This window comes from Epinephelus lanceolatus, chromosome 24 (assembly GCF_041903045.1).
Source record: "Epinephelus lanceolatus isolate andai-2023 chromosome 24, ASM4190304v1, whole genome shotgun sequence".
In the NCBI taxonomy this organism is placed as follows: domain Eukaryota; kingdom Metazoa; phylum Chordata; class Actinopteri; order Perciformes; family Serranidae; genus Epinephelus; species Epinephelus lanceolatus.
Window position 1 is genome coordinate 11041039 of NC_135757.1, and position 13767 is coordinate 11054805.

The 13767-nt window shown below is 40.1% G+C and overlaps 1 pseudogene across 1 annotated transcript; it reads left to right on the plus strand.

Moving 5' to 3' along the window:
• The first annotated feature begins 1648 nt into the window (after positions 1-1648).
• On the plus strand, positions 1649-12942 carry LOC117250220 (uncharacterized; annotated as a pseudogene). The gene is made up of 7 exons (XR_013490533.1): positions 1649-1735; positions 8882-9546; positions 9641-9686; positions 9823-9915; positions 11916-12026; positions 12187-12475; positions 12569-12942. The product of XR_013490533.1 is annotated as an uncharacterized LOC117250220 (transcript).
• Positions 12943-13767: the final 825 nt, after the last annotated feature.

Below are 13767 nucleotides of genomic sequence, written 5' to 3' on the forward strand. Positions count from 1 at the left end.
TGCTAGCTGCTGAAATAATGAAATAGCTATATATACATTCTGAAATATCCTTGGCATAGGTATAAAAGGGAATAAAAAAAAGTGTATTGTGGAAAACAATAGAACCTCTAACCAAATTTTTGAATTGCCCTATGGATGTGTGATCAATACCAAACCTTACATTTCTGAAGGCTGCAGATTTTTAAGTAGACATTATTCAGACTAGTGATCACCTGCTCAGAACTGCTCACCCAAGCAACCTCACACTCGACACTATGCATTCTTGGGTCCTAAGAAATAAACCTACCATGGCATCGTTGCATTCCCTGGCAATGCTGGAGTGTACGCAGTGGGTGCAAAAGCTCACACCAACATTTGGCCTAAATAGCCCTTTTCATGTAGAGATTACGCCACAGGGCTGCTACAAAGTCCCTCCCTTATGCCTCATTTGCATTTTGACACAGAACCAAACGTTCACGGCATCATGCCACTCCTGTATGGGATTTTGGACTTGCATGCCAGCATCCCAGAGGCAAAAGAGGTGTGGCAGGCCTGAAATTGAACACAAAAACATCTGGCTCCAGTGTGACATATAACAAATGCAATTTTGCACTTTCTAAACAAAAACAATGGGATAAAATAACAATAACAATCATTTATGGTCCCTGTTAAATGGTAGCTGATCTTGTCCTCTGCTGTGATGGTACGAAGCTCCCAGCCCTCATTGTTTCCCAAATTACAGACATTTTCGGTTGCTGTTCTTCTCCTTTGAGTTAGCCGCTAACTGCTACTAGTTGCTTCTAAAATGACTCAGTGGTGGGTTGCACACAGAAGACGTCCTCAAAATGTCACACCCGTCTCATCTGTGGTCCCATCCATTAAACACAGACATCTATTCTGCTTTTTTACTGCCTAGCCTACCTCTTTGGGTCCTCATAAATACTCTCACCAAATGTGAGGTCAACTGGATGAACGGTTTTCAAGAAAAACGAAGGACAGACATACAAACAGACACACTCTTTCCATTTTAGCTTAATAAATCAACATGTTTGAAAACAAAACAGTTGGTTTCTTGCCTAAAATCATTTCAAAACTCAAACTGGCATTGCTCCAGTAAGGGACTAAATGAAGTAACATTGACACAATTGACTAACACCATTTTCCAGGGTGTATTTTAACAACTGACCACTGTGATTTGTGATATTAGGCTGTATAAAAATTGACTTGACAAGCCTTCTTCTTCATCCAGCTCTTGTTTGTTCCTCACTGTGGATCAATGAATATTGTCCTTGCAAAAGAAACATTTGCATGGTGTAAAAACATCTGGCATCCTTACAGAATTTGCTGTATACAAACAAGCAGCTCTCTTGTTGGGCAGAGCAACATACAGCACTAGTTGCAATTACAATAATATTTAGAGCAATTACAATATAATTTATAGCTCATCACAGCTATCGGGAGTTAAATATAGGCATGTTGGCAGCTCTTACCAGCTAGGGCTCCGGCCCAAAGATATATTGCAGTCTATTAAATGAAGCTTCCAACACCTGCCAGACTGCACAGAGCAGGTGAGGAGACAGAGGTTCAGAACTGGGAGCTGCCTATTGAGCATCCTGGAGGTGCCGTGGCCCTAATTCAATGTGATGTGTGTTCAATGTGACCATCTGTGATGGGTGGTGCACACTCTACTGCCTTTATGAGCCTCAAAGTCATCGAGAAGAGCACGCATACTCCAAACACAGCTCTGCTGATGAGGGTAGCTGTGTCAGAGCCTGCTTTTTGCATTGTAATTTAAATTGGACGGTCAGTGAAAAGCAAGTTACTGTACAGTAAAATGAAGATCCAGTAAGACCTAATAGAAAGTGACACGATTAACAGGGTTCTGACCCGGTGCTCCTCTTTGTGTTTAGTCAAACCCATCACATAACAGGGATTAAACCCCGTTTACAGCTTTAGTGACTGTCATGTTGTTTACAGATGAGGCTTTCACTGCACTCTTTTCTTAATCCCCTCTCCTCCTCTACTCTCTTGAAAACGCATGCACAGCATTGTGAGGCTCTCACAATAAAAGTGGCCCCTACTTTCGCTTTGATGGGCAGGATCCCTCCTCTCCACGTCTTGTAACCCAAGAGACTCGGGTGCAGTGCAGTCGTGCATATGGGCTATAATAAGTCATCAATGATGTTTATGAGTCGTAAAAGCTCTCTCTGGGGCCAAATCTGAAAAACAGTCTTCGCTTGTGTATAAGCCTTATTATGGAGCCATTTGAAGGGAATTTAGAAGGTGATTTTTGACAGAGTTCGGTTTACGGCTTGACTTAGAAGCACCACGTGTGTTGCATTAGTATGTAGATTCTGTTTATTTCACTAGATGTATAAAAGTGATCCCATGTAAGTTTTAAAGAAGAGAGCAGACTGTGCACATTCAGTGCCCGAGGCAACTTTCCCTTGCCACCCCTATATTTGTTATGTTGCATATTTATTGTATTTATTACTAACAAGAACAGCGGCTAATGAGATGTCAACACAAATATATAATAAAAAAAACAATAAGAGAATAGCGTATGTGCAGATTTGCAATATGTCTTTTGTATCAGACCCTAGATGGGCAATTTTGCTGTCCCCTCTCTGGATAGCACCCTAGGAAGGTTCCTCTGTCGCCTACAGAAAGATCAGCCACTGGTTGTCAAGTCACTAAACACACACTTCACTTACACAGCAATCCTGAGCTATCCTGTGCTAAGATTAGCTAACATTAACCACCATTAGCTACCAGTCATACCAGACCAAGAAAGGTTGTATCAGCCAATTTACTGTGTTTAAAAAGAAGAAGAAGAAGGGTGCATTTTATTATTCATCATTTTAAATATTCAATTTGTGTTCAGTATGTCTCAAGTTAGCCAAAACAGCAAGAATTCCATCAAGGTTTAATAATTTATTGCTAGCTAAAACGTGATCTGGTTGACAAATAGTAGCGACACTCCTTTACCTCTCTGAACTTCGATATACAGGTAATGCTAAAGACCAGAGGGATGCCAAATTTGGGCAAATATATGATAAATATTATTGCATGTGTACAAACATAAAGAGACATACATCAGTTACATACCTACACGAGACTAAATTTTGCTCAGATGAGCTAACATTAGCCGCCGTAAGCTACAGGTCATACCAGACCAAGAAACGTTGTATAGGCAAATTCACTGAGTTTACTGAATTGAAGAGGGTGCATTTTATAGCTCATCATTTCTCATTTTCATTTGTCTTCTTTGTGTCTCAAAAGTTGTCGGCCAAAATAACAAGAATTCCATCAAGGTTTAATAACGTATTGCTAGATAAGCCACTGGAACCATTTTAAAACGTGATCGAGATGAAAAATAGTAGCTACCTTCCTTCACCTTGCTTAACCTCCATATACAGGTAACGCCAAAGACCAGAGGGATGCCAAATTTGGGCATATGTTTGATATATATGTTTGCATGTCTACACAGCCAAATGTCAGTTACAAAGCAAAACCAGTATAACCATTCTTAATATTAGCCTCCATAAGCTACCAGTCACATTAGACCAAGAAACGTTGAATCGGCAAGTTTACTAAGTTTATTGAGTTAAAGAGGGTGCATTTCTTTGCTCTTCATTTTTAATTTTCATTTGTGTTCTTTGTATCTCAAACATTATCAGCCAAAACAACAAGAATTCCATCAAGATTTAATAATTTATTGCTGCATAAGCCCCTGGAACAGTTTTGGAACGTGATCCGGATGACAAATAGTACCTTGGTGAAGACCTTGCCTAACTTCCATGAACAGGTAATGCCAAAGACCAGAGGGATGCCAAATGTGGGCAAATATATGCGTGCAGGTGCACACACACAAAAAGACAAAAGCCTGCAAACAGACAGACTGAATTTAATTGCCTTTGAATGTTTCAACACAACCTCTTAACTGAATCAACTCTGAGAGAAACTCCAGAGAAATGTGCAGCAAGCCCTTTCTCAAGTAAGACTAATTATTTGAATTTCTGAAATGTAGTTCAGTGAAAGCTAATTATCATGAGTCACACTTTTCCTTTATTTTTATCACACTGCTGAAGCTCTGCCTTGGTGTTCACAGAAGCACAACAGAACTCTTTCTCCATCTTGTGGCGCCTGATTGTCATCACACCCTCACTCCCTGTGACAACGCCGGTCTCAAAAAATGTTCAGCTATTTCATGCATCATTAACATGCATCAACTGCTGACAATAATGAGGATAATTGGATTTTAAATGAACGCAGCTCATAATTTGTTCCAGAGATTGATGGGGATTATTGATGTGTGCACCCTCCCACCAGCCCGGTATTAATTTACACTCATGTCTCATCACTGTTTCCTTGTCTCTGTCCTTAAATCAACCTGGCACCTGTGTGTTTAAAGATGGTGACTCTTTATCTTTTTAGTTTGCAAGATTAACTTTCATAAGGGTGCTCAATCAGTGACAGTGGAAACAGGTGTGCATCGGCAGGGCGTCAGTTGTGGAAAGAAGGTTAACACTGTTGTGCAGTCCATTACATTATTTTAAAGTCTGCGGACTGAGATAAAGCATTGTTTTGTTCATTATTGTGTGTTATTAGAATGATTTTTTTTTCCAATTTAACTCCCCCTAAGGCAATCTGAGCAGGTGGTAGGTACCAGTTAGGTGAGGTTGAAGGGACACAGGAGCTTTTGAAAACATGGCCAATCAGACGCCTAAAAAAAAGCTGTTACTGGAAGGCTACCTGGAGCAGCTGCCTCTGTGGCTCATACTGACGCCTCTGTTTCTCAATATAGTGGAAGAGTAACTCCACATTGATGTGTAAACATGCAAAAAGTCCTGTTAGCAAGGTTAAGGCCAGCACTATCTGGCCACCTCCGCTATTGCATGAAATGTTGCCTCATTTGTGATGCACGTTCGGCATCTCAAGCCAAAAACTCCTTAGCCAAAAGCTGTTTTCAAATACACTTGTGTATGAACAAGGCCTTAGAAGGTAAAAGGCCTTTCACTGTTCATAGCAGTTGGAGTTGTTAGAATGTGAGGCTGTGGGTTTTATCTGTATTTATTTCCCCTGCAGTTTAATGTCGATTTGTTGAACCCATTCGTCATTTTGTGCATCACAGTAAACACACATAGAACATGTACACGAACATTTAAATTAGAACGAAATAAGATCAAATGCGAGACATGGAAGGCAAAAACATCTATTTTTCATGCAGTGGTCAATTTTGAGATTTTGGGCGAGTTTACTCCTTGGATATGTATTCTCTCAAACTGCTTTAAAGAAAACATTCAAATTATACATTTAGATGTTTATTTTATTAAATTTTGTCTACTTGTATAATGTTATTATGTAAATCTTTGAATGGAGTTTTCTCAAAATGAGTTTTTTTCAGCCTCTGCAGCACCTATGTACACCAAACTTTCCAGTTATACACCTAGCTATCCACCTTATTTTCAAACACGGAAGTAAATAGTGATCAACTTCCGTTTTTTTGTGCGTGACTTCCGGTCAGCCGCTTTCCCTCATGCTTTCCCTTACCGGAGCTAACGGTGCAAGCTAATTTTTTTCAATTTTCAGTTGTTTATGATAGTCAATCAGTTAGTTAGTTAGTTAGTCTGTGTATTTTATATAGATAACTGTGCCCACGTTTCCGTTATAACGGAAATTTATTCCCTCTAAACGCGAATAAATCGCACGTCAATCAAAAACTATGAACCAAAAAAGCACAATCTATCCCGAGTGAGACAAACTGCTTGATCCCCGTCTCCAGTGTACCAGCAGAGAACCTGCAGAACCGAATCAGCGAAAAAACACCAGGCTACACAGCCTCTCTACCTGAGCAGCTGAACCTGCGGCTCGCACCCTCGACACACAGACGGTGCTTCTGCATGCCAGCCACACGTGTGCGCAACTGTGAGAAATAAATATGTGAGGTGTACGCTGCTTTTCTATCTTTTTTCCCTTTTCTTTCTTTCTTTCTTTCTGCCAGCGACATACACTCCTAACACAGGACGGGTTGTTTTATTGACTGAGTTGATCATTAAGCCATAGTGATGCGCGGATCGGCTCTGATAGCACCTGAATCAGCATGTACGCATCAACCATCCAGCCGTTACAACATGATTGAGCTAGCAAAGCAGTCTTGTGTTGCTGTGTGTGGTATTTATTCAGTTTTGGGAAATCACGATGTCTAGAAAGCATCAGTGGCTGCAGCTGACAGGGACAGCTAACACTAGCAGCAAAGCTAACATCAGGATGTCATCTGTTAAAAGCCTCCCGGTGTCGGATACGACATGAAACTACTCCAGTTAGCTCAATCATGTTGTAACTAAGACATCCGCTGGAATTATTTTTTTTTCACGGACCGTTTATTGAGTTACAGACACCGCTAACGGCTAACGGCTAACGGCTAACAGCTAACGGTTAGCCCAGCTAATCTACGATAACCATGTTATCAATTACAAACAAAACGTGCACACAGAAATAGTAACGTTTGTTCGATCATTGTGTTTATAGACTTTACAAATATCAGATTAGTCTAAACGGTGATATAGTGACGTGAAAAATGTGATATATACATATATATATATATATATATATATAGCTAAACTCAACAAGGTAAACAACAAGGCAATTCCCATTTGCAGTGGTCAAGAGTGCTGGACCGGAAGTGTCGCACAAAAAACGGAAGCTGGCTGCGTTCTGTTTTGCCTCCGTGTTTCCGTGAAAAATAAGGTGGATATTCTGAAGATATTTACAGAGGGATTTGTATGGGCTGAAATATGTGCCACCAGAAACTGAATTTGAATCACTTATATTTGAATTGGAATTTCTAAACTTGAATAATTGCATTGAAAAACTGAATATGAATCACATAATTTGAATTTGAATCACATAATTTGAAATTGTATTGTTAATTTGAATCATTGCATTGAAAAACTGAATCTGAATAGTATAATTTGAAATTGAATTTATTTCTATACATCTTCACATTCAGTTCTCACAATTCAAATTCAGTTCTCCAAATTCAATTTCAATTTACTGTGACAGACATCCGGTAGTTTAAGGATGAAGGAAGAGCAATCGAGCGCAGATACACAGGACTCCCCTTCGGCCAATCAGGAGCACCTACGTTTTTGAGCACGTAGGAAGAACCGCTCACTCGCTTTGGGCCTTGACCGACCCATACTGGCTTGACAATCTTGTTGACAATGGATGCGGCTGGGGCAAATACAGTAATGTGGCATTTAACCATATATTTTAACGACCTTTTTTAACTGTTGTTAATGTTATAGCTATTTTGTAGGAACGTTTCGTTTCGTCAGCAAGCATAAACAAATCATGTTTACAATTACATTAGGCGACGTTAGCATTGTTTCAGCTATCATTTTAGCAACGCAGCAAGGAGCGCCGGAGCTAGTCTACAAACAGCAGTGCATACAATAACGCCACATATTTTTTTACTGTCATTGAATAGCACTGAGTGAAAGTCAACGTTTCACTCGGTGCTATTCGATTATCTATCCAGATAATCCCAAATTAAATATTTCCCCAACGTTGCACACTTGCAAACACAGTAACGTTAGTCATCCCACGTTTCCATGGTAGCCTACTAGCTCCAGTAACAACATCTTTGCCTAGTGTTTACTACTACTCGTGATTGATTGTCATTGACACTGTCTGGGTACCGCTCACTGACAGAGGGAGAGAGTAGTAAGCGTGTCTGTGTCGCTGTGTTTGGCAGGTGCTTGCATATTTAATGGCCATAAACTCGATGCAATTACACCATAGCACTAGCACTATTCATTTGAATGGAATGCATAGCTAATTCCGGTTGACTTGAAAACACAAAAATAGCACATTTACACTTCGAATTTCGCTTCAGCAATTATATCACAGCTATCTTGGGGTCTAACAAAGATACAAACATTGTCCGATTTCAGTGTAATCCATTATTCTGAATTTGGGAGGTCTCGTTTTGGAGGCTATGTTTTTCATTCATTCCTATGGGAAAAGCATTGTTTTTATAACGTTAAGAGTGGTAAGCACACACTCACTGGAAGTCACTTTGCACTGGAAATTGTAAGGGCCTATTGTATTGATATTTTGTTTTATATTGATATAGCTAGCCATTTACTTGAATAACTCTGTGCAATATATTTTCTATGGAAAACACCCCACTTTGTGATTTTTTATTTGGTAATATTTAAGTTATTTATATTATTGTATGGGTTATTAAGTTGATGTATTGTATAGCTCTTCCAACCATATTTCTTCTAAACGTAGCCTATTTATTGCTGTTAACATTGTTTCCCACAATGCATCGGTGTGATTGTAGGGCTATTATAAAGTTATACATGGAGACACCATGACTGAGTTTAGTAGGTACATTCATCAGGTTCCTGAGATCGCTGTATAGTCATGTTGAGGTACTATAGAGCACTCTGAAACGATAGCAACAGCCTAACACAATATCGTGGCTTCACAAATTTTACATTGAACTTACAGCCCCCCCTACCAAAAACATCTTCCAGCGCGCCTGGTCTGGACGGTTTCAGGCCAATCACAGTGATAATTGAATCTGTTAATGGTAAAGCAATTAAATTTCTTTGTAATGAAAAGGTCCTACAACTTTGAACCTTTACTACTTCTAAATTATTATGTTAGCAGCTACCTCTCTGTAGCTCACATCTTCTATTTGGAATATTATTAGTACCACAATAAATAATATTAATCGTAACCCTACTATTAATGTATGACATAATGTCATCTAATACATAGTATGTCAGTGATTCACAGTGGTATCAGAAAAGAATAGCTCCAGCTGATGAAATGGGTTGCATTACTAGATGGTGTATGTTAACAATTCATTTCACTGCTTTTGCAGAACATTGTCATTCAGGAGTGCTTAGCTAGACTGAAGGAAAGACTGCAGTGTGCCCTCAACAACAACCCTCCTGATCTTGATTATTTGGAATACATAGTGACCCAAGAGAGGACCTTCATAAATGCAATGGAGAATGTAGCTCTGCCTAATGAGATCGGTGAAGCCCTCCATCGCCTGAGCAGTTTGTTAGACCTGCGGAATAAACCTCCCCCCTCAAAATCTGTGATGAGGAGTATAGGTCCCTATGGACGTTTTAGACTACAGATCATGGAGGACCACCTCCAAAGTCTTCTTCATCTAGGTCTACCTGCCACATGTGTAGCAGACATTCTTGGAGTCTCAAGAAGAACCATATACAGGAGGATGCAGGAGTACAATATGTCAGTTAGGAGCCTGTATTCCACAGTGACTGATGATGCTCTGGATAATGAAGTGAGAGCCATCAAATCTAGACTACCTCATGCTGGATACCAGATTGTCAAGGGGTGTCTTGAAGCAGAAGGCCACCATGTACAGTGGACCAGACTCAAGGCCTCTATGCATAGAGTTGATACAGAGGGCATCCTATCAAGATTGACAAGTATGGGCTGTGTTGTTCGGCAAAAATACTGTGTTCAAGGCCCACATTTTCTGCAGCACATAGACACCAATCATAAACTCATTAGGTATGTATATTACATTTGAATATAGCAGGACTTAAAATAGTTATCGTTGGAATTATTTTTTGTGGTTAATTATCCTCTGCTTCTTTATCACCAGATATAACATGGTGATATTCGGTGGCATTGATGGCTACTCTAGGAAGGTAAGTTTCCGACTGTAACAAAGTACATACTCATGAAAATATTGCTGGTATCCATCATTTTTTGGTAGAGTGTCCATCTTATAACAATCAATCCCTTAACTATTATTAGAACTCATGTCCATTTTCCACCCTCTAGATCATGTACCTCAATGCTGGATCCAACAACACAGCGAGTACTGCGCTTCAATTTTTTTCTGGATGGAGTGAGGAGATTTGGATGGCCTTACAAGTGAGTAATGCTGCAGTAAATTTATTTTGAATTATGGTTCTCGTATTATCCTTTAAGCATAGAAATGATTTGTCAGCCGTTTATGAAACCTGAAATTATCAGGATTTATTCAATGCTGCATTTAGTTTTCATGAACCTGTGTGAGGAAATGATCCAGTATTTTTAGTAAAGTGTTTTTGTGGATTCAGTTGTATGTGTAAGCAGTGGCCTAAATAGGTCAGAAGGTGGCCCTGTTGTGTTGTTTATGCCCTCAGGTGTTACGCAATTGTTGCTGTTTGTCCTTTACCGGACACCGTGTTTTCAGTTATTCGCTCTGCGTGGTCGCCATTTTGGCTTAGTGTTTGTTTATGGTCTGTAATGTAAGCACTATAGATAGTTCTCCTCATCATAGTCCAATATCTTGACCATAAACGGTTAATACACTGTTTTGTTTAAATGATGTGTTTATTGAGATGTTTGTTTACCATCTGCTGAAGTTTTAGGAATTTGTAACTTGGTTTTATATGAGTATGTCAGCAGTGATTACGGCTAGCTTTTTAGTTGTACGTGTGCTAGCTCCGCGGGTACTGTCTGCTATTTACCTACCTGTGGGTTTTCTCTTATGCTCTGTGTTTTGAGCTGAAACCTTGTTTTAAGGGGTTAAGTAGCTGTGAGGGTACAGCGCTTTATTTTGAATACTGTACAATTACTTTTATATGACTTATCTTAACTGACTCAGTGTTTGTTTATGGTCTGTAAGGTGGAGCCGCCAGCGTCAACACTCATTAAACAATGCTGTCTCAGCCACGATCTTGACCATCCGTGTGTCCGACTCGTCCCTCACATCGCACCCCCCCAACAACATTAACACCCGTTTACACGTAGGCTACACGGTGATTTAAACCCAACATTTTTCAATAAATTGGCTGTTATAATTAAGAGTATTAAACCACAATTCTTGTTATCTGAATGACAGAAATATAGGATCTTAATGAATGCCGCAACACGGACGCATGATTATGTTATAGAACAGGTGTTTATTTTAGGAGCCAGGTGGTGAAGGGCTGTGCACACACAATGTTCCAACAGAGGACAACCCTCCATTCCGAAACCCCCCACTCCGAAATTGATTTTCAAGTCCATATCGAGTTTCCTGCATCAAACACTGCCGCCCGCTTTCCGGCCGCACTTGCACGATTCTGAAATTTGTTGTACTACAAAAGCTTGAAATGAACGTTCAACTCTTTGTTTTTTATTGAAAATATGTCACTGTCTTCATTTATTATGTATAATTTCGCTAGCAGCAAACACATTTAAAGGAGACGCTTGTCAAGTATTTTTACGCGCGCTGTCCGTGGTGCTGAAATCCCCGCTGCAGCCGCCGCTCCTGCAGACAGCAGACAGCATATCAGGCTGTGTGATTGTGCACAAAGATCGGTTTAACGCATTGGAGCAATTTCATACAATTTCGGACATTTAACATGATAAACTAATTTCAATTCAACATGGTCATTTGCTTACAGGACTCAGCTGTAGCATAATATGAAGTATTTGCTTGTTTTGTGGTTAATTATGCACATGATCCGTTTGACCCCATCATGCGTCCCTGCAGACGGGGGCAAAAGCATCAATGCGCTTACCTCCGTTTCCTTTCTGATTGCGTCCATCTCGTTCATTCAAACTTTGTAAACACGGTTGGGATTTGTAGGGGACATATGTATGCTGCTCACTATAAAATGTGTTTCCTATAAATAAATGTATCTCTGTGCAGAGAGGGCTTAAAATATTCATCAGTAGGTCAACATGAGAGAAGGTCCACTTTTGGAAATGCTTGTTGTTGTTGCTATTTTATGGATTCTGATTGGCTAACGTGGGCTTGAGCTTCATGTCCGTTTACGAAAATAGCTGGCCACGTGTAAACAGGGCATAACACAACGCAGAGTCTCCGGGTGTGGAGAGACGCAATCTCTCAGGGGCTGGGTTACATATGGATACTAATTTCAAAATCTGATGTGTTACAGGGTAAGAGGTGACCAGGGTGTTGAAAATGTCCGCATTGCCGAGATGATGTTCACTGTGAGAGGCACAGGACATGTAAGCGTTATAAGTGGAAAAAGTGTGCACAACCAGAGGTGCAGTATTCCTTTTGTATTATTATCAAATTACCTCAAGATCCAAGTAGGTACATGACATGTCTTGTTATTGTTTGTGTGCCCTTCAGTGTGATAGTTGAATTGCTGTTTGGCTATTCTTTTATAGTTTGATTGACCATTTTCTATGTATGAATTGTAGAATCGAACGCCTATGGAGGGACGTTTGGACAGGAGTTACACACGTCTACTATGACGTATTACACAGCCTGGACGAAGATGGATCCCTCGACATCTCGGATAATCTTCATCTCTTCTGTGCTCAGTACACCTTCCTCCCCAGACTCAAGGCTGATTTGGCCAAGTTTCCTGCTGGATGGAATGATCATCCTATCAGGACAGAGGGCTTCCTCTCCCCAAACCAGCTGTGGGAGCTTGGGATGCTGCAGCGCCCCATCAGAGAGCCAGAGATGTCTGAGGAAAATGTGGCAGTTGAGTAATAATGCCAGTGATATTGTTGTCCTGCCTCTAAATATGATTTTCTCAATCTACATACTGATAATACTATCTTCTGTTGGTTTTAGGCATTCCAAATTGAGGATATTGATTGGGAGAGCTCAGTGCTCTCTCATGATAACTCTACCAACCCAGGTGTTACCGTGCAGAAATGGAATGTCCATTGAAGACAGAGGACATTGAAACTCTACGCCTTGCCATTGATCCCCTTTCTCATTCAAACAGTTTTGGAAGAGACATTTATTTGACCACACTCGCACATGCTTTATACCTACTTCACCATCATTGACAGTCGTGTCTGTGCCAATCAGAAGACTAAAAGCTTTAATTATTCACGATGATTCATGATTGCACAAGTCCAGTCTAGGACCCCATGTATCCAGGCACCTTATAGTCCACCTTCCATTCACAGCAAACCCATTGAAAATAAATAAATAACAAAATGCCACAAGATTTTGTATTTTGCTTCCTTACGTTTTTTATTGGACACCCTCACATTCATTCTGTCAAGCTGACACAGCCACAGGGAGGAGGGAAAGAACGCAGTGAAGGACATCTTCTCTGACGAAAACATTGTAATGGTGCGATGCCCATATGGAAATGCTGTTTGAAGTGTAACATTCAATGTCATGATATATACTTTCTAAAACGTCAAAATCAATCAATTAGCCATGCACACTGGGTCATTAAATACACCCATGAACAGAGAATTGGGTGAACAGATACAAACTGGATTTTACAAAAAAAAAAAAGACTGCACAAACCATGAAAGAAAAACATTCAGTAGTCTAATTAGCACTGCATATTTAAAACAGCAACATTTCACCTAAACCTGATGAAATGCCTGCCCTAGGTGGAAGACCTCTGTCATAACTTGTTTGAACTCAGTATAAGTTTGCAAATGCTTAACAGGCAGGCGGATTGTATTGCTACATGCGGAGACCGATCTGGACAGTCGCCCACCTCTGGATGTTCACCTTTTCAGAGACAGACAAAGCAAACAATCATGTAAATGAAATATTGGACATGGTTTACCTGCACCAGCACAGAGGTAGAATTTGGACACCTTATATCTGATATAAGTGTACTTATAATGATAACGTGATCTACATGGAAAGGCAGTATCTCTGTAGATAAATACACCACCTCACACTTGTAGTGGGTCATAAGTGATGATTGGGGAGGATTACTTTTGTATGACACTATACATTGTTTTTTAGGAAAATTCTGCATAGTGGGAGGACCAGAAGGGCAACAGACAGAAACA